This window comes from Brachyistius frenatus, unplaced genomic scaffold (assembly GCF_029030835.1).
Source record: "Brachyistius frenatus isolate BFR_SWC_R1_liver_20210118 unplaced genomic scaffold, ASM2903083v1 Contig_65, whole genome shotgun sequence".
NCBI classification, from domain to species: domain Eukaryota; kingdom Metazoa; phylum Chordata; class Actinopteri; family Embiotocidae; genus Brachyistius; species Brachyistius frenatus.
The window spans coordinates 403,578-428,887 of NW_027210664.1; the positions used below are offsets into that span (position 1 = coordinate 403,578).

A 25,310-nucleotide genomic window follows, 5' to 3' on the forward strand; every position below is an offset into this window, starting at 1 on the left:
TGGTCGTTGGTTAAAGGCATAGGATGAGGTAGGACCGGCAAGGCGAGCAGAATTTGTGTTCTCATTCAGAGCAGAAGTGGATTTTCAATGCTTGACTTTTAAAAATGTGTCTACAAGCAAGCAAATTAGCATTTCTGAGACACAATATAACCAGCATACGTGAAGATAATGAATGTTGTATTAATCTATCAGTGTTAGTTCTTTGTTTATTTGAGGTAATAATGGTGTTTACATTTTTTGGTGTTACCTCTGGGGATTTGATTTCAATAACTTTTGGTGACAATTATGCAATGTAACGCATGCATGCACTGTTTATGTATTTTAAATGATAACATGCCCAACAGTTCCTACAACTCAATAACATTGGCAAATCACAAACTGCAATGCTGTCAAAGTCAAACAAGTCTCTCACGGCAATGCGAGCAAATTGGCACCCAAAATGCAAAAAAATCTGCTTCATGCCAACATGCCCACAGTCAATCCAGTTCTATCCCCATGTGACCAGCGATTTAAATATTATACAGCTCATACAATTTTTGAAAATATTTTTGATCTAAAAGTCCAGTTTTTCACATGTGATAAACACAGTGTTGTAAAAACAAAGAACGCTAGCAGCAATCATTACAAATACTTAAGAGGAGATGAAAAGAGTCTCGCATCCACAGGAACATTAACTTAATCAGGAGAAAATAGGTAGAAAAACACAACAAACACAGTTCCACCCACGCTGTTCGTAATTTACAAGTGAGTCTCTGCAAAAACAGAATAAATGCACCTCCACAGAGACAGCATGAGTGGAAAGCTACAACCACCTCAACGCTTTGCAGATTATCATTTAATATTGGCTAGGGTATGTGGTCGACCAAGTTGTCGCCCAGACGCCCACCATCTCAGTGTGGCCACCAGCGTCTGATATAATTGCCATCGATATTTCACGCAGACAGTGACAGTAGGGCATGACCTGATGCAGCTCAGGAAAAATCAAAATTTCTTGGCTCTGACAGATCATAACTCAGCTGCTACAATCAATCAGAGTTAAAGGTGAGACCCAGAAGGAAAGTTCCTGACAGGGATTTGACTTATTGCTGTTTGTGTGGCAGCTTGTTGAGTTTGAGCTATTAGAAAGAGGAAGCTTCATATTCAGGTCAAATGGGTTTTTGTATTATGCGTCGTCTTGGGCGCAGAATTGGTGAGATGTCTCTCAGTTGCCGTTGACTCTGATCAGTTTTAGTAAAAAAAAAAAAAAAACACTCAGGTGGAACCAATCGTCTAGAATTCGTGCTGAAATTTGAGTTTCTTTTGCAGACACACTTTTGTTTGGCTGCTCAAATATGAGTGACTATATAATAACTAAAACGATATAAAAAATGTCAATATTTAAAACAAAACATTTTTGGGACTTTTGTAATTCGTGACAAACACAATGATGCAATCGACACTTGCTTAGCAAAGCGTTGACGGGCTGAGAGACAAGTTCTCTCATTGGTTAGCACTTCTTGTCCTGTGAGCGTTCTCACTAAGACCCAGTGGCTTAAATCTCCTTTAGCATCAGTGCTGCAGTGATATTTTGTGTGCTTGTGTGAGATTTGTCTATCAATACTGTCCTATTAAAGTTGATTTTATCACTAAAAGAGTTCCTTTAAAGAGCTCACTGAGTTATAACACTCTTTATTAGGCACCCACACAAGTGATGATGTATAAATTAATGGAGAATTACCAAAAACACTTCATGAATATTTATATGTTGTCATCAGCGTCACTCAATCAGTTATGTCACTTTTAATATGAAGCTGACATTGTTTGAGATGTCTTTGTTATGATGACAACCAACCCTAACTATTTCTAGAAGTGTCATACATTATTTCCTGGATCTCAAATATACAGGTGCAGGTTAGGGTTTGGGTTACGACAGGTGATGCTATCTTGGTAAATCTGAATAGTTTTCAACTTTTCATTAAAAAATATTTAATCAACCGAATTAAACATTGTCAAGTTCACGACAGGTGTTATGTGATTATGTTATGTGTGTTACTGGGTTTCCTACATTTTATACATGCAGAGCAAACACACTTCCATATTATCAGGTAACACTGTGCCCTAGCTTCGCAAAAATACTGACAGACTGGCTGATTGCCACTCATCACATACTGACCACCAACAGTCAAGAGGGACCCGAATGGATTGAATCAACAAACAGCTTGAGACTTCATGCAAATGAATACACTTTAGTCCTTGTGTTTGTTTTGTTTTTTTCTCCACTAGTCCAAGTGATTCCTAGTTCCTCAGTCCTCCACTGTGTGCATAATGTATATTATTGATTGTTGTCCCTCGGCAGGTTTAAATTTTAAAGCTGCACTCTGCAGGTTTCGATGGTGGGATTCACTGCTGAAGCACCTCAAGTCATGAATGTAGTCTTCACTACACTAGATACTAAAGGAGCTATTTACATTTTTCTGTATATATATATTTTTATTTATTTTTTATTATTTTATTTTTACATTTCTTTGTAGCCTTGAACATAATGCCGTTATCAACAGTAACAAGTTACTGTCAGAAGTGGTATTTAAGTGGTTTTCATGTGTAACGTGGTGGGGTAAAACTGTGTGAAAATCAGTAGAAAGTGCGTGAATCATTCTGTTAATATGACGCTGTTCTCCTTATGGCAGCTGAGATTGCCTATTAGAAACAAAGCTTTGCACACAGGTGAAAATCAATGGCATTGAAAGTCACTGTGGGTGTTCACTAATGTGTGTGCCGCCACAAACTGCAGCACAATCAGACTCTATTCCCACAACAAGACAACAAAAAAAAAGGAGGGTTGCACAGTTCAGAGTCGACTGGGATACTTATTGAATGTGAGGTGGTCATGGAGATCAGCCCGGGAGCACTATAGATCGTTCTGTCTCGCTCACAGATGCAGTGGAACAGAAATTACAATTTCCCTCATGATACGACGGCAAACCAGTAGAACAGACCGTCCTCGCACCGAAAACGGCAGCATGGTCGATTGTTGAAGTGTGATAAATAAAACCTAATCTGACTCATCTGTCGTGGTCGTAGCAATTACAACGACAGCAATGGAGGAAGTTTACGTTTTTTTTTCGGGAGCATAGATGGTATATAAAAGTGTTCGTAGCTTCTGGCTGTGAAAAATGAGGCTGATGCGGAAGTGCCTTAAGATGCAATACCACTGGGTGCCACTAGAGGTTGGCTACAAAAAGCCTACAGATCCATAAACTCCCATTTAACTTCTCTCATCAAATTCTCAGTCACTAAAATTTCTCCATGAGTTATCTCGGTGTTGTTAGCTAAAGTCGCACTTTTTTTTCCGGGGATTTGTCTGTTTGATTGACAGGCCTGTGGTGCAGTCAGGTTACGGCTAACAGTAGGCGGGGCTTAGTATCATCGGGTTTACAATCAGATCAAGTCAGATACACCGCTACCCAAATTTCATGTTTGTGCTGTACATGTGTTGCGTAACTTTTGTAATGAACATAAATATTTACACTTGAACCATCGTCTTAATCTTTAAAAAGTAGTTTTGTTGTAAATCAAACTACAACCATTTCACAACGTTAACCTCGTGTTTATGATTATTACCACGACAAAGATCCCTATACGATCTATTGGTAGTTCTCCTTTCTTGCCTTATGTAAAATAAAAGACTGTGTTTAATCTGAAATGTCCACGGTTGTGAAATAATCATGAGACCAAGGAAGCTGTAAACTGCAAGGAAACAATCATGTTGTCAGATTTTCTTTTTTGCTAAAAAGAACCTAAGACAGACAAAACGTTTACGACCACTACATTTTAAGCAGCTGCAAAGTCAATATTTTCCACAAACACAAAAGATATTTTCAAATTTGTGAAGAGGCTTTTTTTTTTATTATTTTTTTTTTTTTTTTATAAAATGCAATATTTTTTTTTCCTTTCATTTTTGTTTTCATTTCCTGTAGCAGTCAGCAGTGCGATGACGATCTGCGAACTGTTCTTCTCTGAACTCGTGAGGCTAAATGTGAATCAAAATGAAATACATTTGAACACAGTTAAATAATAAAGCACTGTTTCTGCCTCACAGTTCAGGAAATCAATTACCATTCTGCAATTTCTTAACTTCTGTAATTTTTAAGTGATGCACAAATTATAGGAATGGAAAAAAAAACCTCATTCAAGCATTTTATTCATGACGTTTACATTCCAAGAAAGAATATAGATTTCCATCTATTACAGCTCTCTGTGGCATCAACATACTGCAATGATATAAAAATGTTATGGAAAAACTATTACGATATGAACATACGGATGGTAAATTACTCATTAATCTTTAATGATAACAAGATATCTGCCAGTGAAAATCCAAACATATGAATCAGTTTTATTGTCATTTGAGCCACACGTCATCGTCCTCATATTCGGTTGAAGGAATCGAGAAAGGTGATTAAATTCAAAGTACGTGCCACCATCGTGTTGCTTCATGCTGTAAACAAGAACCGCACAAACACCACCTAAGCAGCATCAAAACTGAAATAAAGTAGCAAGGGCAAAACCTATGATACCTTTTATTGGCACGTTACACAAAAACATATTGAATTCAAAAGATTTCTCCTCAAACGGTTGAATGAATAAATATTCTGTTAGGCTTCATAAAATGACCAAAGAGTGAGTCAAGCACTGTTGAAGTTCCAAAAAATGCCTTTGGTTTGAATTACTCAAATGTTCCTGAGCGACATCTCTTCATTTCAGTTCGAGGTTGAGTCACAATGAACCACAGGATGTTTAACAGATAAGACAAATGAAAACAGTTTATGTAGTACCAGTATTTACTGTAAATACCAGCACCATTGCCAGAACCAGATCATATTAATTTACCTCTTAATATTATGTTGTAATGAGAGATAATTGCTCTGTATTTAGCTATTATGGTAATTTACGTTTATCACATATTTATCATGACACAGTTTGGAAAGTAGCACTGGGCTCTTAAAAATGTGGTTGTAATGAGACTGTTCAATATTTCCTGCAAACAAGTTTGGTTTATTTTTCTCAGTAATGACACCCTGAATACAGGCCTGGGGCTATGTTTGGTACTCTTAAATTTGAAATAAGTGAATGGAAAAATGTGTATTTCATGGCCAAAGTCATAACTTTAAGCTTGTATCAGTGATCAATGACCATAATTATGTCCATAAAAAAAAAAAATTTTAAGCAAAGAAAATCATAAAAGGTTGCCACTGGCTCCTCCGACAGAGTGCTTCCAATGTGTTTTTTGTCCATGGTTGGAGACATGTTTTGCAAAACACAAGGCTACATCACACCACTGCACTGTCAGGAATGATGGTTCAACACAGCTGAAGTAAATCAAAGCTTTCAGAAAGCTTTCATTCACTGCTCTAGCCACCCACTGTCTGCTGGCTATTTCAGGGGAAAGAAATCCTCTGGCACACAGGAAAGGAATGTTCTTGTGCTTCCAGCAGCAGAAGAAATGGATTGTTACTGAAGTGCCAAATCTCAGCAAAGAGTCAGCGACTCAAATATCATCACCGAATATCAAGTATCAAGGTTGTATGTCAGCCTAAATATTGAGATGAAATATTCGTCAAATGAGGTGCAAAATATCAAGAATATTTCAGTTTGTTGGAACAGTGTAGTCATACAAAACAATAAGGGTTCAGTTTTAATATCAACTCAGTTTAATTAACGTCAAGCTTAAATAAAGAGTACTAATGAAGGAGCAACAAACAATGACGCTACCTATTAGTTTGTGATTTTGTTCGTCGCCATCGATCTGATTGGAAACCCGGGGATACAACGTCCGTCCATCTGATAGTGGAAACCTGACTGCACCCAAAAATACAGCTTTTAGAGGTTTATTTTCAGATGGACCGCCAGAAAACTAAGAAGAAGGAGCGAGTTTTTCTAGCAACACCGAAATAACTCGTGGAAAACATTTCTTGACTTAGAATTTTATGACAGAAGTTGAATTGGAGTCTATGGAACTGGAGACTTTTTGGAGCCAACTTCTAGTGGCACTCGCTGGTATCGCAGCTTAAGGCACTTCAACATCGGCCTCATTTTTCAGACCTGGATGTTACGTCCACTTTTATATACAGTCTGGATCTGGACTGGATCTAACAAAATGTATTGCGTATATTATCCTTTTCAGGCCGCGTGCAATTAGAAAAAAAAGAGAGGAAAAGTTAGAGACGTTAAGTGGATATCACAGAATTAACTGCTATATCTGCATCCAAACAGGCACCTTTCAATTCGCTCCCGATGATCAAACAACTAACAGTTTGTATGGTAACCATACAGATTCACTCAGATGACATCAGTCTGAGTGGGTAATGACAGAATTTCAATTTTAAGGTGAAAAGCGCCTTGAAACAACTCTACAACGTCTGACAGCGTTGGACGTATAAGAACGCATCGATTTTGTCGGCGGAAAAATCAATCGGCCAGTCATTCTGGTTTAAGGTGACACAAGGTGATGCCTTTGGACAGCTGTGAAATAACGCTGCGGTCTCCTCTCAGGTAGTACAGACGCAAGGACAATGCACTGTCAGATATTAGTGTCCAACTGAACCAAAGTACAGACAGATAATCAGTTAAGCTGTTAGAATTACAGGAAAATCATTTTGCTGATCTTTGCTGCCATTCAGCCAAAACCACAAAGCCTGCTGGGATTGGACGATCAAAGTTATCTCTTATTTGTTCAGTCGATCGGTGACATAGGATAGATAATTAATCTCTTGAAGAAACAATGGAACGTCATGGGTACCTGGGTGCCGTTTAATCTTCTGGAAAACATTCCACTACGTGTTGTGTGGGAATGTTTCATGATACTTATAGCGTGCACTTTTAAATTTCCCAGAACATATGGTTGTTTTTATATCAGGAAGTGGTTGTTGACTTCTATCCAGCCGTAGGAATATTTTCCATCCAGCAGTTGTGTATGAGCAGTTCAATATTTCACATATGGTCATGCTGAAAACTGAAATATTTTCATTATGAGAGCTTTTAATGTTACTGAGTACATGCTCCCGCATAAAGTTTGTCTTCGTGTCTTCTTTCTTTGCCCAGCCAAGGCAGGACTTACCTTCACCCAGCCAGGGCCCTGCAGTTATGTGACTGTATATAAGAGCTGAGGATGGCATGCGAGAAAATGAGGCTTACTGACAGTTTTTTTAAATGCCAAATATCTGCCTGGCAGCGAAGACAAGTTTCTATCCTAAGGGACATTTTGCATGGCAGGCTTTCAGCCATCTGTGAATAGGGGAATGTTCTCATTTATTTATTTATTTGTTAATTAGGACCTCTCTCTCTGTTCGCAGCCAGCACTTTTTCAACTGTCCACAAACTATGTAAACTGTTCCTGCCTTGTCTGACAGCTCATATGCAGTATGTGACATTATTTTAATTTTTTTAAGGAAAGCTGAGCAGTTTTCTTTTATGTATACACTGATTAAAATACTCCAGAGTTTTTAATTGTGTGAAGTGATAAATCTATAGGGGTCTAAATATGAAACAACCACTAGCATGTTTGCAGTGCTCCCAGACTCGTAAAACACGTATGCACTATGCAAATATAACCTGTCAATTTGAGGGATACATTCAAGTGCAAAGCAAGAACATTAAGGTTCATGGTTGTACTGTAATCCCGAGACCTCCAAGGTTCCTATAGGGTAACTTTTCAAATGTACTTCGAGATATATCTAAGAAATATCAGATTGAAAAATGAATTGGAATTGGTTAATTTTGATGTCTTCTCTAGTGTATATAGTTAATGTGACATCCTGTTCAGTCTCTGGTTGAATTATTTCCTGTTTTACTTTGTCGTTAACACCTGATGTCACGAACACTTCCTGCCATTGTTCAGTTTCCCACCAGTTTCTGTCACCACCTGTGGCTTGTTTACCAATCAGTCAGTCAGGTATATATATCGCTGCACCTGCCAACTCCCCAGTTGCCATATTGTCCCGGTGCTCTTTGAAGTTGATTTATTTTCCCCCAGCAGGTCCTCACGTGTAGTTTACCTTTCCTCATGCATGACCTGCCATTCCGTGTTATATTTGGACATCTTTTATTCAGGCTAAATGTGAACATAAACCAATATACTATAGTAAGCACAATTTTTTTTAAATGAAATCCTCGTGTTCTTGGAATATGTTTGCACATTTATACAGTACGCTGTTGATACTACACTATGTGGTATCCCAATGTGCGTTCAAGTTATGTTTCTAGAGTGCTAATGAAAAAAAACATGTCCACTCAACAGAATACATTTTCAGGCTGCCACGTTCACAGTTTATTATAAGCACTCAGCGGATGATCAGTTATGACGTATGTAAATGCGCGAAAGTCCTGTAGCGAATAATCCATTACACATCACCAATGACTTTCAGGTATGCCATTTGTCTCTTCAACTGGGAATGTAGGTGCCCACTTTAAGAAGGAGGGTCAAAAAGTCATTACTATGGTAATGCAATGCAAAGGCCAGAGGCAAGGAGCCAACAATTGATCTTGAAATTGACATGCTGTCACCACGACTGGTCTCTACTCCATTGAGATAAACAAATGTGCTGCCTAAAAAAAAAGAGCAATCAATTCTGTATACTCAGGCTCCAAAGTTGGTCAAATTGGTCAAAACAAAAGTCATTCTGTTCATGTTTTCCCTTGTTTTTAAAATGAAACACTTTTCAACCACACAAGAATCAAACTGGGTTTTTGTAGACATGTGAACACTTTGTTTGTATGTATGTATGTATGTATATATTCAATAAATCTATTTATTTGGCTTTGACTGTTTAGATCCAGGAAAGCTTATTGGTTGTATGTGTGACAAAAGCTTACAAGATTGTCAAAAATGTTATATTAAAAAAAAAAAGCGTAGCCATGTATGACATCAGCCATCCAACAGTAAGATATTTTAGGAGCCGTGAAATTTACCAATAGGATTGTATATTGCAATCCTTTGTGCAAAAATACACGGCGCGCATTCGTAACACTCAAAGCCTGATTCATATGTCAAAGGAATGATGTAGTAACCCACAAATGTTGACTATAGAGGACACCTACCGTACTACGCCTACATAATTTGGAGATTTCATCAACATTAACATTAGTTGAAACTGATCCAATTAAGACATAACCTTAGTGCACAGTATGGAGGTCAGTAGAGAGCTGGCTACTGATGCCTCACACAGTGCTGACTTAATCCCAGCGTCAGACGTGCTGAATTTCAACTTTCATTGCAACCAAGTTGCATCATGTTGAAGAATAATGTCAGGTCACTGCTGTCTATTTGATTAGATTTCGTTTCCGGATTTCTCCATTTGCATTTCACATTAAAAAAAAAAGTCAAAGCTCTAAACCAGTTCAATTGAGTCTAATAAGCTTGAACTTCCTTGTCATCCACAAGCGACTGGTAGAAGTAGAGGAAAGGGCCGGGACTACTACTGTATGCCTTATGAGGATGAATGATAGAAATGTGGTTCATAACGAATGATGGCTACTGGAAAGCTCGGGCATTTCATCCAGCAATCACTGGCTTCTTAAAAGACAAGATGATGCAAATATGTGGCATAAAGCAAAAGCCCATTCGTTAGAGGACAGTCTGAAATGATACAGGTCTGGAAAAATAAGAGAGAGAAAAAGTAAGTGTAAGAAGAGTGAATTTATAGATACAGAAGTATCCAAGCGCAACGGAGAGTTGGTTGAAGTCTGACATGCGTACCTGTGTGCGTCGTAGCGCGACTCCGCTGCCGACAACTCAAGTTAACGCAAAGAAGTTTTCTACTGTGAATGAGGACTTTATTTATAAGGAAAACGTCGCGGATCTCACCAAAACTTCAAAACAAAATGGGTTGCGCCATAATTTTAGAAACCTCAGATGAGACAAAATAAAAGTTTAAAGAAAAAAGACACCAAAGAACTGAAAATGCTGATTTCTGTATGTTTCTCCAAAAGCAAGCCCCGAATGAAGAAAATCAACACAGAGCAAAAGGGAACCATGCAATTAATATAAAAAGACGAGGAACTTTTTATATATTATTTAATACAAACTGCCTAGTTCAACCTCTCATTTGAAATGTCCTTATTCTGCTAAATAAATTGAGTAATTCTACACTTGCCCATATTTGACTTTGTTCCTGTCAACGGAACAAACCGAGCAGAACTCACTGCAAAGAAAGAGTGCAGTTTTTTTGATTGAAGAGTTTGTCTTGATGGAACTTAATCAGAAAATACTGACTTGGATCAAAACCTGCTACCTTTAGTCATTGGATATGTCTGGGCATTTGACTCATTCATCTCCCCTGGCATGTTAAATGAAGGCACCTCATGGCGAGGGTTTTGGTAAAAAATGGAGATTCATTAAAGTTCATTCATAATACCTCGGGGGAAATCAACAGTGATAGAGTCAAAGGGCTTTACCGTAATCCGGTCTGCCCAGATATGAGTAATACAATCAAGAAGTGCTTTATGAGTAATAAAGTGGGAAATATTTATGCTGCTCAAAGGCTTTAAGGGGCAATCATGGAACAGGGGAAGGATTCAAGTCGACAAAGACCCTCTGTCTTGGAGTTGGCACGCACGTCCTGAAGTCCCTGAAGTGCCGGGCCAGTGAGTCTCAGGGGACGGACTCAGATTTTGAAGGACTGACTGAAAGGGACAATGACTTTATTACATATGTTTGTCAATAACTGCCCATCAACAGTGCAGTTATATGCATAAAACTGCTTTGATTATGTGCAACATTCACGTAACATCAGACGTTAACAGACACGTCTCCTCAAAGGCAACAGATCAGTGTGCCTGCGGCCAGCTGTTAATCATAGCTAATGTAACCTTGACTTTCACGTTCGTACAGTTGACATTAGTCTGAGACACAGACGACTAAAAACGACTCCACTTTATGTCCAAATAATTAAAGTGCGAGTCGTCAGATTCATTTTCCACCTCGAGTCCTCAAACCTCCGAAGGATGGTTTCAGAGCAAGGAAACGCATTATCAGCACTTTAAGGGCAATACCCCTGATTTATAATGTTTTGCCAAGGTTTCAGTTGGAAAGAAGCCATAAAGCTTCATTCGGCTTTCAGTCAGTCTGCACTGTGCTCAGAGCTAATTAAAATAGTTTTGCATGAGGGACTTATTTTGCATCTTGTTTTCTTTTACCAGCAGCAATGATATTTAGAATTTTATTGTATACGTTTTATTATTGTAAGGCATTAAATGTGGGTTTCATAGATGATTATTAATTTAAGAGAATGTAATTCCCCATCCTGTGTACTATTGTGCCTGACAAGAGGTTTATTACTTCACCAAAGCAAAGCTACCAGTACCCTTTAAATGGTTTTCAAGTGGATGCTTTGGTCTTTTGGTTATTTCTTTGTTAAAGAGTTGTATTTAGTTTTAACCAAATGAGGCACTTTTGAAATTTGTGTCTCCACACCAAATTAAATTAGTGCACATGCTGTTTACAATGCTAAACTGTGAGCTACATACATGTATGTACAGTTTATAGCCCGCAATATAATTCCCAGGTCAGACAAAGGAAAATGTTTAAATCCATTTGATTTTCCTGTCATGAACGACAGACATTTCCCCCAATTTAAATCCATAATTGTTGAATTTTGACGAACACAGATTCCCCTCTATACCCTGACAAGGTTTTCTGTCATACATCAGTAGTTTCAGTGACTCTTTGAATAATAAAAATCCAATGTTAGTCGGCTTTTTACACAAAGAAGTGCACAGGCTGCCAAACACATCAAGTGTTTTTTGGGGGGTTCTATGACTGATTTCCTGGAGGCATTTGGAACTTAAGCACTTTCTTTAAATCCCATAGGCTGCAGAGGCTGCCCTGTGCACTGCAGCAGTTTTCACACTGCAGGAAGAATTATGAGATTTGTATCAAGCTCTGATAAGCTACAAATCCGGTCTGTTTGCTTCATGTCCTAAATGGATGTCAGAAACTTAAATGCGTTGAAACCACTAAATCCATGCTATTTTGAATATAATTGGTTGCCATGATGTTTTATTAATGTGATGATGGTCATTTTTTTTTTTTTTAAGTTTGAAATTAGATTCTTTCCAAAGGCAATGAAACATCTATATATTAGTTTAACAGAGAGACTGGGCGAGAGTGTTTCAGGACCACGGATAGAGACGCATGAAGAGACTGTGCTTGACTGTTTCAGCACCTTGGACAGAAATAGATCGAGTGTGTTCGGCTGTTTCAGCACAACGGAGAGAGACGCAGGAATAAATACGTAGCGTCCGTTCTCAGGACATAATAATTCCAGCTAGATTTTTGTGTTGTAGTGCTTTGAATTGGATACAAAAACAACAAAAAAAAGTTGTAGCCTGGATGGAAAAGTTCATCGTTACTTTTGCATTTACTGCTTTTTTTTGGTTTTTTTGTGGTTGCCTGTCTGTCCAGAGAGTACCTCGCCTCTCAGCAAGTCTAGAAAGTACGCATACAAAACCTGGAGTGGACAGGTGATATAGAAAACGAATGAGTGAACGACAACTCAGTATGTTGAAGTTTCTGACATTCTTGATTTTGGAGACATGTGATCTCTTATTAAATGGCATCACTACGGCGATTGTGGCTCAGATGGGTGAGCTGGTTGCCCTCTAATGGAAAGGTTTTCCGGTTCGACCTCAAGGTACTGAACGCCCAAACTGCTCCGGATGGCAGCTTTGCACCATTTGTGTGTGAATGTATTCCTGATGGTGAGAACTTTTGTGTGGCACCTCCATTAGTGTGTGAATGGGAAACAGTGTAAATGACTTTGAGCCTGCTTAGGTGATAAAGAGCTATAGAAAGTGCAGACGGTTGATCATAACATAAATGAATGGGGTGCCCTAAAAATGTCGTCATGGTGCAGTAAAATACTGTCATGTATCGATACGTTATCCAAATGGGGCCCCAAATGAACCTTTAAATGCGTCGGATGTGATCACACTATAATGGGCTTAGAAACATAACAGCGAGGGCATAAGAACAGACTCAAACTCCACGGTCCGTGTGATACGGTTGAACCAAACACACTGCGGTACAGATGGACCTGGAGGTTTCTCGTACATTAAAGCAACATCGAAATCTTTTTTCCACATCAGCGTGCTCACCGTCACATATGCTCCCAACCTGTTCAGACGCACCTACATACATATAGAAATCAATGATGTGTGGGCTCTGCTTTAACTAGAGGGTGAGAGAGTGGGTCGTAAATGAGATGATGATTGTGGTATAATTCCACACATGATTACACATTAACACTGAATGCAAAGGAGTGACAATTTATTCAGATGTGGCCTGCTAAATGGATGTTTTGCAGAATTAAGTTTTCAGCACTTATATCGGCTAGCTCATGTCTCGTGTGATGATTTCTATTTCTAGACCAGAGCTGGCTTTCTTTAGTAAATATATATTTAAATGCAAAAGTAGGTGTTGTGCAAAGAGATACAATTGCCTTATTGACACAGCAATTTGTTGTTTAAGCATAATTTTTCAATGATTATAGTTCACTGAGCTGACATTACAGTATGCGCATTTATTCGTAGAGTAAATAAAGCTCTGTACGAGTTCAAGCATACAGAATCACAAGAGCTAAATTAATTCTGATTGATAAAGATAGAAATCCTGTAGTTTGTACTTAGCTTTTTATTTTGCAGAAACTAGTTTTCTACATGGTTTTAATCTCCTTCTTGGAGAAAAGAACATCAATTTAAACACCGGGATGACTCAGAGGACCGCCGACTGAATCAGGCATAACACGGGCTCCAGAATTAAACACCTCGATACAATAATATTTATGAATCCGAGGAAGATTTGCTGACTGTGCACTCTTGTTTTTCCAGCATTGCCCCGCTTCACAATCCCACGTACGCTCTACTTTTAAGCTCTTTAGTAAAACCACAGTCGTCGACAATGCTCGAGGGCACAAAGCAGTTCCGGCTGCAGCACCGGGGGACATGTGCCTTGCACAAAAGCATATGATTCACTTCTCCCAGTGCATATATTTAAGCCAGGAACCCCTTGTCTCTTTAATCTTCAGTCCAAACACCCCGGTGTCTGAGCCATTCTGCTGAGGGCACTTCGAGAATATTTTCCGCTTTGCTCAAAGCCGTGACGGACAGAAATAAAGAAAGACAGCAGGCCGCAATGAATCTGTGGCACGGGAAAAGGGTGAGAGCCCAACAGGGCCACTGCAGCTGCACAACAGACGCACGGTGGCAACAAACTCCATTGCCCCCGTGGCTCTGCGGCACGTAGAGCCGGAGCTGGGCTGAGCCGAGCCGAGCCGAGCTGAGCCGAGCCGAGCCGAGCCGAGCCGAGCCGCTCCGGTGGGGCCTCCTGGCAGCAACGCAAGGAGTTGCCAGTCATTAAAGAAATGAGTGAATCTGCACAGAAATGACAGGTTCATTCATTTGAAAGTGAGGGGGCCTGGAGACGTGACACATTTCATTCCTCTGTGCACCGGCTGCAGCACCTTTTGTGCACTGTGTGGGTTTGTTATTCTGCTCATTCACATTTTAATGAAGACTCCGGTGTTAGAAAATGCTACTTTGCATGGTTCATAAAGTATTTATGATGCATCATATACTACTATTATTCTTGTATACATCATCTACTCACTGGCACCTCAGGCAACAGGAACGTCTTACTTCTTTCATGTCATCCGATAAAACAGTAGGTTGCTAATTGGTTGCTTATTGCTCGTCCATTTTCTGCAGCTTTGACGCGTAACATATGTTGACACTAGATATCTCTAATGCACATGCGCGTGTTATTTTTCGATTAGCATTTCAATCAACTCCCAATCAGCTCATGCAGCCAGGTGCTTTACCTCCAGCAGCTTTTAGAGAAAGGATTGCTGTTTGTCCAGGTGAATTTGCAGCAACGTTTTTATGTGCAAAATCTCCAACTGACAGATGTAATAGAGGCCCACCGACATGTTTAAAGGCGTTAAAGGTGCAATAACTAAGATTTTAAGGTCCCACAGCACAAAAATGACGATGATATATCTGCAGGGTTTGATAGGGTTGTTGATCACGCCGGGCGAGTCTGCCGCTACCGAGCCAGCAACGGAGCTTTTCTCACTTTCAAAAAAAAATCCCTGCCTGTGCTGTTGGAACAACCTCAGCAGCTCTCACATTTCCAGCCGCTCGGTGATGGATGATGGTGCGAGTGCCACGAGAAATTCTGTTGGTGAGCCAAAAAAAGCAAATGGAAGATTATTAGAGTGCTTAGCATTTGATATATTTCCTTTTCGCTTCATGTTTCTGTTATCCACTCTAATTAATTTGACTTTAACATTTATGTCAGTTGCAGTTCACCGTGAACTGTGCTGTAAGCTGTTGGTGAAATTCCCTCATTTTTGGCAGAGGGTTTGACCGAAGGCTTCGCGCCTGCGTCGAGGAGCCTGCTCGTTTACGTTGTTGATTAATCGCAGGTCTGTTCCTCGTTAACAGTTCATCTAAATCCAGGACAAAGTCTCTTATTACGGCTTAATAAGCACTTAATTCCAAGTAACAACAACAACCCAGTTGATATTTATTAAAAACAAAACAGGAGTCATCAAGGGAAATGTCGCAGAGAGCTGTAACCTTTTACAAGGGCTAACCTTTGAGGCGTCGTGGCAAGATGGAGAGTCGCTCTGTTGAGGTGGAGTAGAGCTGCGTTGTAATGAGGGCCGCTGTGGTGTTTGTGACAGAAATGAACTTGAGGTTAATGATTGGGGATGGTCATCAGGGAGCTCCTCAGAGCACAAGTGCTGCAAAAGCAACCACAAGCAGATACAGAAGCTTCTGCATATGAACAGGATTTAATCAGAGACTGTTTGTAAAAGTGGACGTCGCTTCAGGATCTGAAAAATGAGGCCGATGCAGAAGTGCCTTTAACTGCTATACCAGCGAGGGCCACTAAAGGTCGGCTCCAAAAAAGCCTCTGGTTCCATAGACTCCCATTCAATAAGTCAATAACTTGTTTCTCTGTTACTACGCTTTTGTTAGCCAAAGTCGCTCCTCCTTATTCGTTTACTGCCGGTCCATCTAAAAAAAATTCCCGTCATTAATTAGAAAGTTTGCCTCAAAAAGCCGTGTTTTTAGGAGCGTGTCTGTTTGAGTGACAGGCCTGTGGCGGAGGCAGGTTTCAGCTATCGGTGGACGGGACATAGTATCATCAGGTTTCTAATCAGATCCCCCCTGTAGGCGCCCCCTCTCGCCCAAATATGGTCACTTCTGACTACGAACCGATCCAAACTAGCAAGATGGCGCCGGCCAAAATCCGAACTGGGGGCTACATAACAAACCAATAGGTGACGTCACTGTTGGCTGCCGCATGGCTTTAATACTCACATGCACTCACTGAAGCAAACAGTGAGGCGTTTGGTAATCACAAGCTGCATAGTATCATGGCGTCTTGTGGTTTCGTCAATTAACCCCTTCAGGCTCACTTGGCTTGTTTGGTCAATAGCTTCTCTATGTCATGAAGACGGCTCTCCAGATTCACATCGGTGGATATTTTGAAAGCGTTTTAACCTCAGAGCACTTTTCTTGCTCAATACAATCTGTAATTGAATTAGTCTGTTTTATACACCCCACAAGCACACAGCAAGATGGAAATTTAGCAACGGTGGCTACAAACTCCTGAGGCCAATATTGATGTTCAACTTCACCGTAAATGTCCACATAACAATCCACAGGAGGGCTTTACCTTTCTGTCCACACAGATGATAGTAAACACTTTATCAGGGATACGTTCGGCCGTCGCCGCACACACTGCCTGTGTGGTCTGTGTTCAGCCTTGCTTGCATGATGAAACATCTTGCCCCAGGTTTAAGTCATAAAAGTGAAGCTGCTGGGCTGGAAAACCACATTTTCTGAGTAGGTAATCATGACCATTAATCATTCTGGCACACTTCTCTTTCCCATTGGCCAAAAAGAATAGGTCATGGCTAAAGACGGCATGCTGGTGGTGAATATGCATCGCCTTCCACCTACTCAAGGCCATTTGTGCTGATTTGTAGCAGCAGTCCAGCAAAATGACCTGACGTGTGCTTGTCGAAATTAAAAAAAATATAATGATAAATTGGCCCCGTAAGAGTCCAGAACTTTCCTAGCTTTCTAATACTTGTATGACACAGACAACATTGGCTAATTTAATGTTTTAATTTGATAGATATCAGCTAATAGGGTTGCAATATTGATGTTATGTGCGCCCATCTTTCAAATCCTTTCCAAATTTATTTCAATTTAAGAACAGGACTATTAATATTTACCATAAAGAAATACTATTTAGCTTGTTTGAAGAATCGTCTCAGTATTAAATGTACCTTTAACATCTTGAAACAAGGGAAAATTAAAGCAACTTCAGTAAAAAAAAAAAGAAACATTTTCTTCTTAAATGGAAATTAGTCTTTCCACTTTCAAGCCACTCCACGAGTTTCAAGACTCCAATTGATCCAAGACGACGTTTTGCACAAGTCAAATTGCCTCTGAAATAAGTAACATTCAACACCTATGTTCAGGAGAGTAACGTTTTCATGACAAGAGAAGAGAGACTTGTTAAGATGAGCAGTTTAATGTGGCACCTGCAAATTTGGCAGCCCTTTTCAATTTCCATGTTCACAAATGTAGTCATTCCACGGCGCCTTTTGGGGATCTGGCGCAGTGCAGGGCAGATTATGATAAAATTAGGTCATGCACCAAATGTAACTGCTGCTGTTTGTGACTTGCTGCACGCTGCCACATTTTTGAGCCAGAACAAGGTCTAGAAATGCCCCTGTGGGTCCTTTTTAATCTTTAAAAGTGTAGACTGATAGCTGACAAGCTCAAATGCTGTCAAAAGTCCTCGACCTCATACCAAACTGCTTCACTGCCACTGTTGGCGGCAGTATTGCTGACATACTGTGCTGATACTGGATAATGACTTTTCTCATGTGGAGAAAAGAAATCATGGAAGCGCTTATTAGATTCAGAGCTAATTTCAAATTGGAGGCAATTTAAACGGAGACTTTATCTCGCCAGTGCAGCGTTTGAGTTGTCAGTGGTGTACCTAAAATCACCTTATGGTGTCAAGGCCTATCATGACAGCCTTTATGTCTCTGAGGCAGGGTTAAGTACCACATGCTCACCCTCTCCCTTCTTTTTTGGTGTCTTTAAAAATACATGCATGTGCATTTTCAGTGTCAGCTGTGCATGCATTGCTAATGTGGGCCCAGTTAGGCATTTTAAATCTGCATAAATACATTTATTAGTAGATCCGATTTTTCAGATTTTCTATGTGATGTTAGATCGAAAATGAACTAATTATTCACCTCACGTCATCTTCCGATTTTACTTATTTTGTCGTGAATTTAAAGGGAAAACAACCTTTTTGCAATAACACGTAACAAACCTTTTATGTTGTTACTGTTTGGTATTTAATCGTATCCCTGATGAGCTGGACTATTTTAAACCTGTGAAACCAGAGTTTATGTTAAAACTGTCAAGTGTGAGTGGAATCCCCATAGCGGACTGCAGCAACACTTTCATACTGTAAAAAAAAAAAAAAGACAACTTTGCTGCACGTGTGTTTATGGATGAGCCCAATCTGTCAGTGTTTGAATGGCTTTTGTAAAATGTTAATGAAATAAACGGGCTGAGATCAAAATGTTTGCATCCTATCATGCTGACACACTTGAGACAACAACACTTGTATTTCTCCCCATTGCTCTGTACATATATATATATATATATTAATTTTTTTTATTTTCAACAACATCTTAGTTGAGTTTGTTTTGAAAAAAACTCTACAGATCAGCAGAGTCTCCACTGGGTCTTTTGGAAACAATCCTCAGACAACATTCAGGTTCTGCTACCTCTAGTGGACAAAAACTATGATTGTCATCTTCGATACTGAAACAGGAAGGAAGGAATGAGGGAAAGATGGGAGAAGAGAAGGAAGGAGGAAAAAGGGAAGGAAGTAAAGAAAGAGGGAAGGATGGGAGAGAAGAAGGAAGGAAGAAAGGAGAGAAGTTAAGCAGAAAGGAAAAAGGGAACGGGAAGAGGAAAGAAAGGCCGTTTAAACCAGTATCTTGGCAATATATTATCACACTGGAGATTAGTATGGACTGGTTGAAGTCGGAGTAAGATAGCAGACATTTGTATTTACCCATTGGACCCGTTGATCAAAGCAAACACATTCTGAGAGACACCCCATGAGGAATGAATCAATGGGAATCAATAAAATCAGACCGAACAGGCTGCAGCCTGTAAATATCAAAGGTCGACTTGCTTGGCCAGAAATGTTTCACAGCTGAATAACAATCAAGGTGAATTTTATCACAAGCGGGCGGGGGGAACGGGGGTGAAGGGGGGTCTCACAAGTCACCCCTTAAAAATTCGAAACGTGAAAAGTTGGCTTAAAAACTAACAACAAACAAACACGTGAAATAACCCGGCGCTCGTTGTCAAGCAGATGGTTGTAACTTCTAAAACGGAGACAAACAGATGTGTGAATCGCTGAGGCTCAGCTGGTGAAAGTGTTTACAAAGTAGAGGCAGCAATCTCGGCTTTGCCTGGAAACCTTTGTTGCTTTGTTCCACCCCTTCCTCACACAGCTCTTCTGTCTTCTCGCTCCCAGCTGACTAATGATGAAGAAATGCCATCAAAGTCGTATTTTAAAGGGCACTTCCTGAGACACACGTGCAAGGACTCGGTACCGTGAGTCTCCCCAGGGACACGTTTAAAAAAAAAAAAAAAAAAAAAAAAACAACAACAAAACTCAAAGGTAGAAAACAATACAAGGTTGCTCATATATCTAACGTTCTTATTTCATTTTGCCCTTTGTTCAAGCTTTACTGAATTCCCTCACTCTGTGCGACATTTTGGTTCCACTTTCTCATATAAACGTCATTATTTTAAATAAGGGGAAAAGGGACTTTAAGTGGGGAAACAAACTGTTTTTATACAGAACACACTTATAGTAAGTAAAATAGAAGCGCTGTTTTGCCCCCCAACAGTTCAGGTGAATCTACACAGAGCCGCTGAAAGTAAACAGGTATTTTTCAGTATTGTTTCATTGATGGTTCAGTGTGTTATTCTAAAACTATGTCTGAAAGAGACTTCATTTTGTCCACAAAAAAAAAAAAAAAGGAAGGTGAGTGAAGCGATGTCAGCCCGGGTTAAGAATAGAGGTTTGAATTCAGTTTGACATGTCAGTAGAAAAGGCATTTTGGCAGCTCTTCCATCTGAAGGAAATCTATTGTTCACAGACTGAAAGAAGACAAGACAAGCAACGGTCTTGTGATTGAATAGAGATGACTACAACCGTGACAAAATTCTTTAAGTTATATTTCAGAGCTGTGAATGTCTCCTTTCTGGTCTCGTTTTAATGTTTTATGTCAAGTCGGCCGTGGCATGAAAGTAATTTAGCATCGCCACCATTATGCTTATTGTATTCCAGAATCAGGTAGCAGCTGGGTAATCAAACTTGTCTGCTGGAGGCCTTTTTAATCAACAGCTATATGGAAAGTGCACCGATGAAATCCTGTTAGCTCTGACACCCAGATGCAGACCATCCACTGCTAATAGCCCCATTCAAACAAGAGCAGCATTAGGTTCATTATTAATGAATTACGCCTCAGCCTCTGTGTTTCAGGATTTCATTTGCATTATGAAATTTCCTGAACCTCTTGTGGCTTGTATACAACTGTGCAAGGTCAAGATTTTACAATTAGTCAATGTTTGATTAGGTGAAGTGAAACAATGTTTGTTTGTCTATATATAAAAATTAAAAAAAATGCATGTTTGATTTGTATATTTTGACCTCTTCTTCCTGCTGCCATTCGCACACACACACACACACACACACACACACACACACACACACACACACACACACACACACACACACACACACACACACACACACACACACACACACACACACACACACACACACAGAAAGACCGAGACAGAGATTCACTCACGCTGTAAACTCGGGCTCAACAAATGCCATCAAACTTGGAAAACCCTCGCTATTGAGAAAGCTGATGAGAGGCATGTTTTCGTTGTCATCTTTGAGATGAAGGATGTTGTTTTCTCTGCACGTCCAACATGAAACTTACTTCATCTGGTGACAAAGTTATAGCCAATGAATGCTGATCTGTGGATTGGCCATCTGCTCGGTGCTTGGCTCTCAAAAACACTGCTAGCTTTACCTGGCAGAGTTTGCACAACAACTAATTATATATATTAACTGAACAGCACAAACAAAATTTCAGACAGACAGAAACAGACATTTTGTTTGTGCTGTTCAGTAATTTCCCAGCACCACACTTGTTTTACCAGAGCCTGGGAGTAACTTGTTCTTCCCCCTTCTTTTGTTATTTAATGCCTGTTGACAAACAGTTTTTTGGTGCATTACTGCCACAAGATGATAGTTGAATAAATGATATACAATTTTTTTTTATTTTTTTCAATGACTATTAGAGAGTTTGAACATGATGTCCCAACTGTAGTTGATAGGTAACTATACCCTGCTCCATAGGTCAATTTTGAAACAAGCAGTCGGTATGAAACATCAGATCTATAAAGTCAGGAGGAGGAGCCCGGGGTGGATGGTGGACGTACAAAGCTAGAGAACCACGCGTACTTGCATTCACAGCATTTTTGAGAAGACTGTCTCAGATTCAGTTCTTGTTTGCTTGACAGGAAGATATACGTTCTTTATTTGATATTGCGAAGCGCTGCACTGTGTTCAATTCAAGGAAAACCAAATACACAGACAGAGAGTCCCTGTGAGAAGTCAAGGTTTGCTGTTAATCAACTGGGTCATTATAATGAGCTCAGTCTTGATACTCACTGACATATGGAGATCTGGAGGTAAATATTAGCTACACAAAGGATAGAGACTCATTACAGGCAGCGTTACATCAGAACAATAAAGATATTGGTGATTGTGCGGTTGCTAAGATCTTTAATTCACAATTATTTCTGCACTAAAAAACAATGTTGTTCTTCCATCGCTGTCACATCTTGAACTATTTATGAAACCAGGATGTGTAATTACATGCAAATTTAATTAATGTACTGTTGTTTCCAAACAATGCGCAGGAAATTCTTCTTCTGTGATGGATATTCAAATCAATTCTCACCATCTACAAGGTACAACATTAGCTTCGGCACTTACACCATCAACAGAAGCAAAATAAACTAAGCAACCTTGAACAGCAGCGGATTGAATGGTGATCTCTTTCAAGTGAAAACCTTTCGAAGACAGATTAGCAGCCTGGCTGTATGATGGAAATTTAAGAAGAGCTCAAGGTTTTAAATTCAAAGATAATATTGCCATTTTTACACCAAGCATGAGTTTCTTTTTCCAAAAACATTGAAAGCCAAGGACGGATTTACCCCGCCCCCCACTGTGCAACTCCCGTCACATTCATACCCATCGATCCACGAGCATCAGCCTTTAACAGTGCAGCTCACCAGCAGCGAGGGTGCGTTACAGCGCAAGGCGAAGTGAACATGCACACAATTAAACGCGAAAGAGTCCAAGACACATACAGCGCACGAGTGGTTAAATCTGCTCTCTGGTGGGCGGTTTTATCCTGTAAACATCACAGTTTGAGTTACGTTTTTCTCCTCTCGCTCAATTCCAATATCTCAACAGTATCCCACTCTGAACCAGCCTCTTTGAAATCCAGCTGTGTTGACAATCTTGCGTCAGACTTCAGCTTCACTGCACCTCAATAGTCTCTTATGTTGGAGCACATCAACAGCCAGCCTCGCTGAGAGGTTACACACTCTTGTGTCTCCCTTCGTTTTTCAGCCGCTTGTTCCATTATAGAAACAGAAAGTCAACATGAAATCAAACTTAAAGCAATGCCACAGTGTTTCAAATCAATTCGCTTCCCTCGAGCTGAGGGTTGCTTATCAAACCGCTGGCTGCATATTGCTGTGTCGGTGCATGTGAGTGTCTGGGATAGAAACAGGAGGTATAAACAGAAATGCCTGTCAGCCTACATATCAGTTATCTTAGTCAGAGTGTCTGGAATAGATTTTGAATTCAATCTTCAACTTCAACACTTATGCAGAAAAAAAAAAAAAAATGAAGAATGGAAATGAATAACTAAGCAGCTTGAACACATCATTTCAATGACTTATGCAAAAATGACATTTCAGAACTTGTAATCCCGATCTATTTTTTAGCCTCAAACCACACATCATTCTGATTAAAATCCAACATGTGTCACTGCATACCTTAGTGTACTTCTGTTTGGTTAAAGCAACACAGTCCAGTTTCCTTTGAGCTCCACCAAGAGTCTAATGATTGAACTCACATGATAAGCTTCACTGTTTCTCTGTGAGAGTGGGTAAAGGAAAAGCAGCCTTGTGTGTGTGTGTGTGTGTGTGTGTGTGTGTGTGTGTGTGTGTGTGTGTGTGTGTGTGTGTGTGTGTGTGTGTGTGTGTGTGTGTGTGTGTGCGTGCGTCGGCGGTGGGGGGTGGGGGGGATCAGTAACAAAGACATGAAACTTTATTGCATGCCAACGAGTAGCGCTCCAACAATTTCTAATGTACCCCCTGATGTGTGGAGTTTGTGTTTTTTTTTGTTTTTCGGCTGCTTCACGACGCTACCATAGCAACTGTTTCCCCAAGTCTTTGCTCCAAAGAAATCATCTAATTACCAAAAAAAAAAGGTAAATTATGCAGCAAGTTAGGAAGGCGAATCAAACCCCGAGACTTTTAAAAGATGCATTCACACGCTGAAAACTACGAATTGTACCAAGGCAAAAGTAGCACTCTTGCTTTGCTCTCACCTTACCTGTGCAGCTCGGCGTAGACCTCCAGATGGGCGGTTAGCAGACCACTGAGACTTAGGTGGTGGATGCCGTGATGGAGTGCACACGTTATAGCGAATAGCAGCAGCCAAAGCAGTGAGAGAAAGCAGACAGGAAGGGGGACCAGAGGAGGAGGAGGAGGAGGAAGAGGAGGAGGAGGAGGAGGAGGAAGGCACAAATGCTGAATTATGGATGTGGATTGGGGTGGGGTGGGGGGAGTAAGATAGAGAAGAGAGGGATTCCTCTGCCTGCTCTTACTGCCCAGATCACAGAGCATGAATCATCTTCTGCATGGATCAAATTGCACAGTCCACTGAAGGGCTGGGTCGGCGCGGCGAGCGGAGCAGAGGGTATCTGCCGAGGCTGGGATGGGGATGGAATTGGGGGGCGGGGGGGTTATCCTATATGATAAGCAGAGGACTATAGTATAAGGAGCAGCTGTTTCTCTCTTCCTCCTCTCTCAGCACACACACACAGAGTCAAACTTACAGTCAGTGTCATCAGTTTATTCTCCGACTGGAAGCTAACAATCCTCCACTTAATCAGATAATCAATACTTTGGATTCTTTATGGCATCGATATCCCATCCGTCCTTTTTCAAGGAAACATTCTCCCCTCACACGGACTAAGTCATTTTAAGTATTTGCTCCGATATAGTTTCACACGTTCATTCCTTTAGTGTAAGATTATATTATTAAATCTGTAAAATATGCATGCGTTTCCTGTCCTCATCTCATCACATGAATCCCGTTTCCTGAATCCTCCCTTCAGCCACATCTGCCCCGCATCTTCACAATTATACCTCGGCCATATATGGCAAGGATTAAAGCCACCCGCCCCCATTTTTTTTGTTTTTCTTTCAATTTGTCAATGCTTTCTTCTTATCTGAGCCGACACCAACCGGTATTCATCATTCTCTTAATACAACGTCATCAGTTGTTTTCAGCGTTTCCCCCCTAAATGTCCTCCGGTAGCTCATGTAACTACCACTTCACACCGGTGTTTGTAGTTTGCATTTTTGCGCCAAAACTGAATTTGAATGAAATCAGTGAGCTTACAATAACCAAGTCGATCAGAATTCAGTGTGTGGCCTTCAACTTTCAATACCGGGCTGCCTTCAGGATTGGTTTCTGAGGGGACTTCGATTCGTAGACTCAAAACTGGGTAAAAAAAAGAAAAGAAAGAAAGGGAAGGCGTCAATGTTTTATCTCCCAGTAAATTTCCTACTTGACATCTCCAGATCGCTCAACCAAACCGCTGGTATCACTAACCGTAAACCCCATCGGCACCCTTTAATGCTTTCATACATTATAAGGTCCATCTACATTGAAGCTTCCTTCACACATTTGAATTGTTTATTCATTTTCACTCTGAGCATGTTGGGCTGTTATGAAGTAAACAACATCCTCCTCCACCCCTTCTGAAAATACGACCACAAAAGAGGGTTGTGTGGTGCAAAAAAGAAACAATGGCAGCTGT

At 40.2% G+C, this 25,310-nt stretch overlaps 1 protein-coding gene across 1 annotated transcript in view; it reads right to left on the reverse strand.

Annotated features, from left to right (window-relative positions):
- Nucleotides 1-23,880, reverse strand: part of LOC138625694 (cadherin-18) — a 143,862-nt gene extending 119,982 nt beyond the window's left edge. Inside the window, exon 1 of the mRNA XM_069706794.1 lies at nt 23,816-23,880. The gene's annotated coding sequence lies outside the window, so the exon portion shown is untranslated. The remainder of the gene's footprint in view (nt 1-23,815) is intronic.
- Between the last annotated feature and the right edge of the window lie 1,430 nt (nt 23,881-25,310).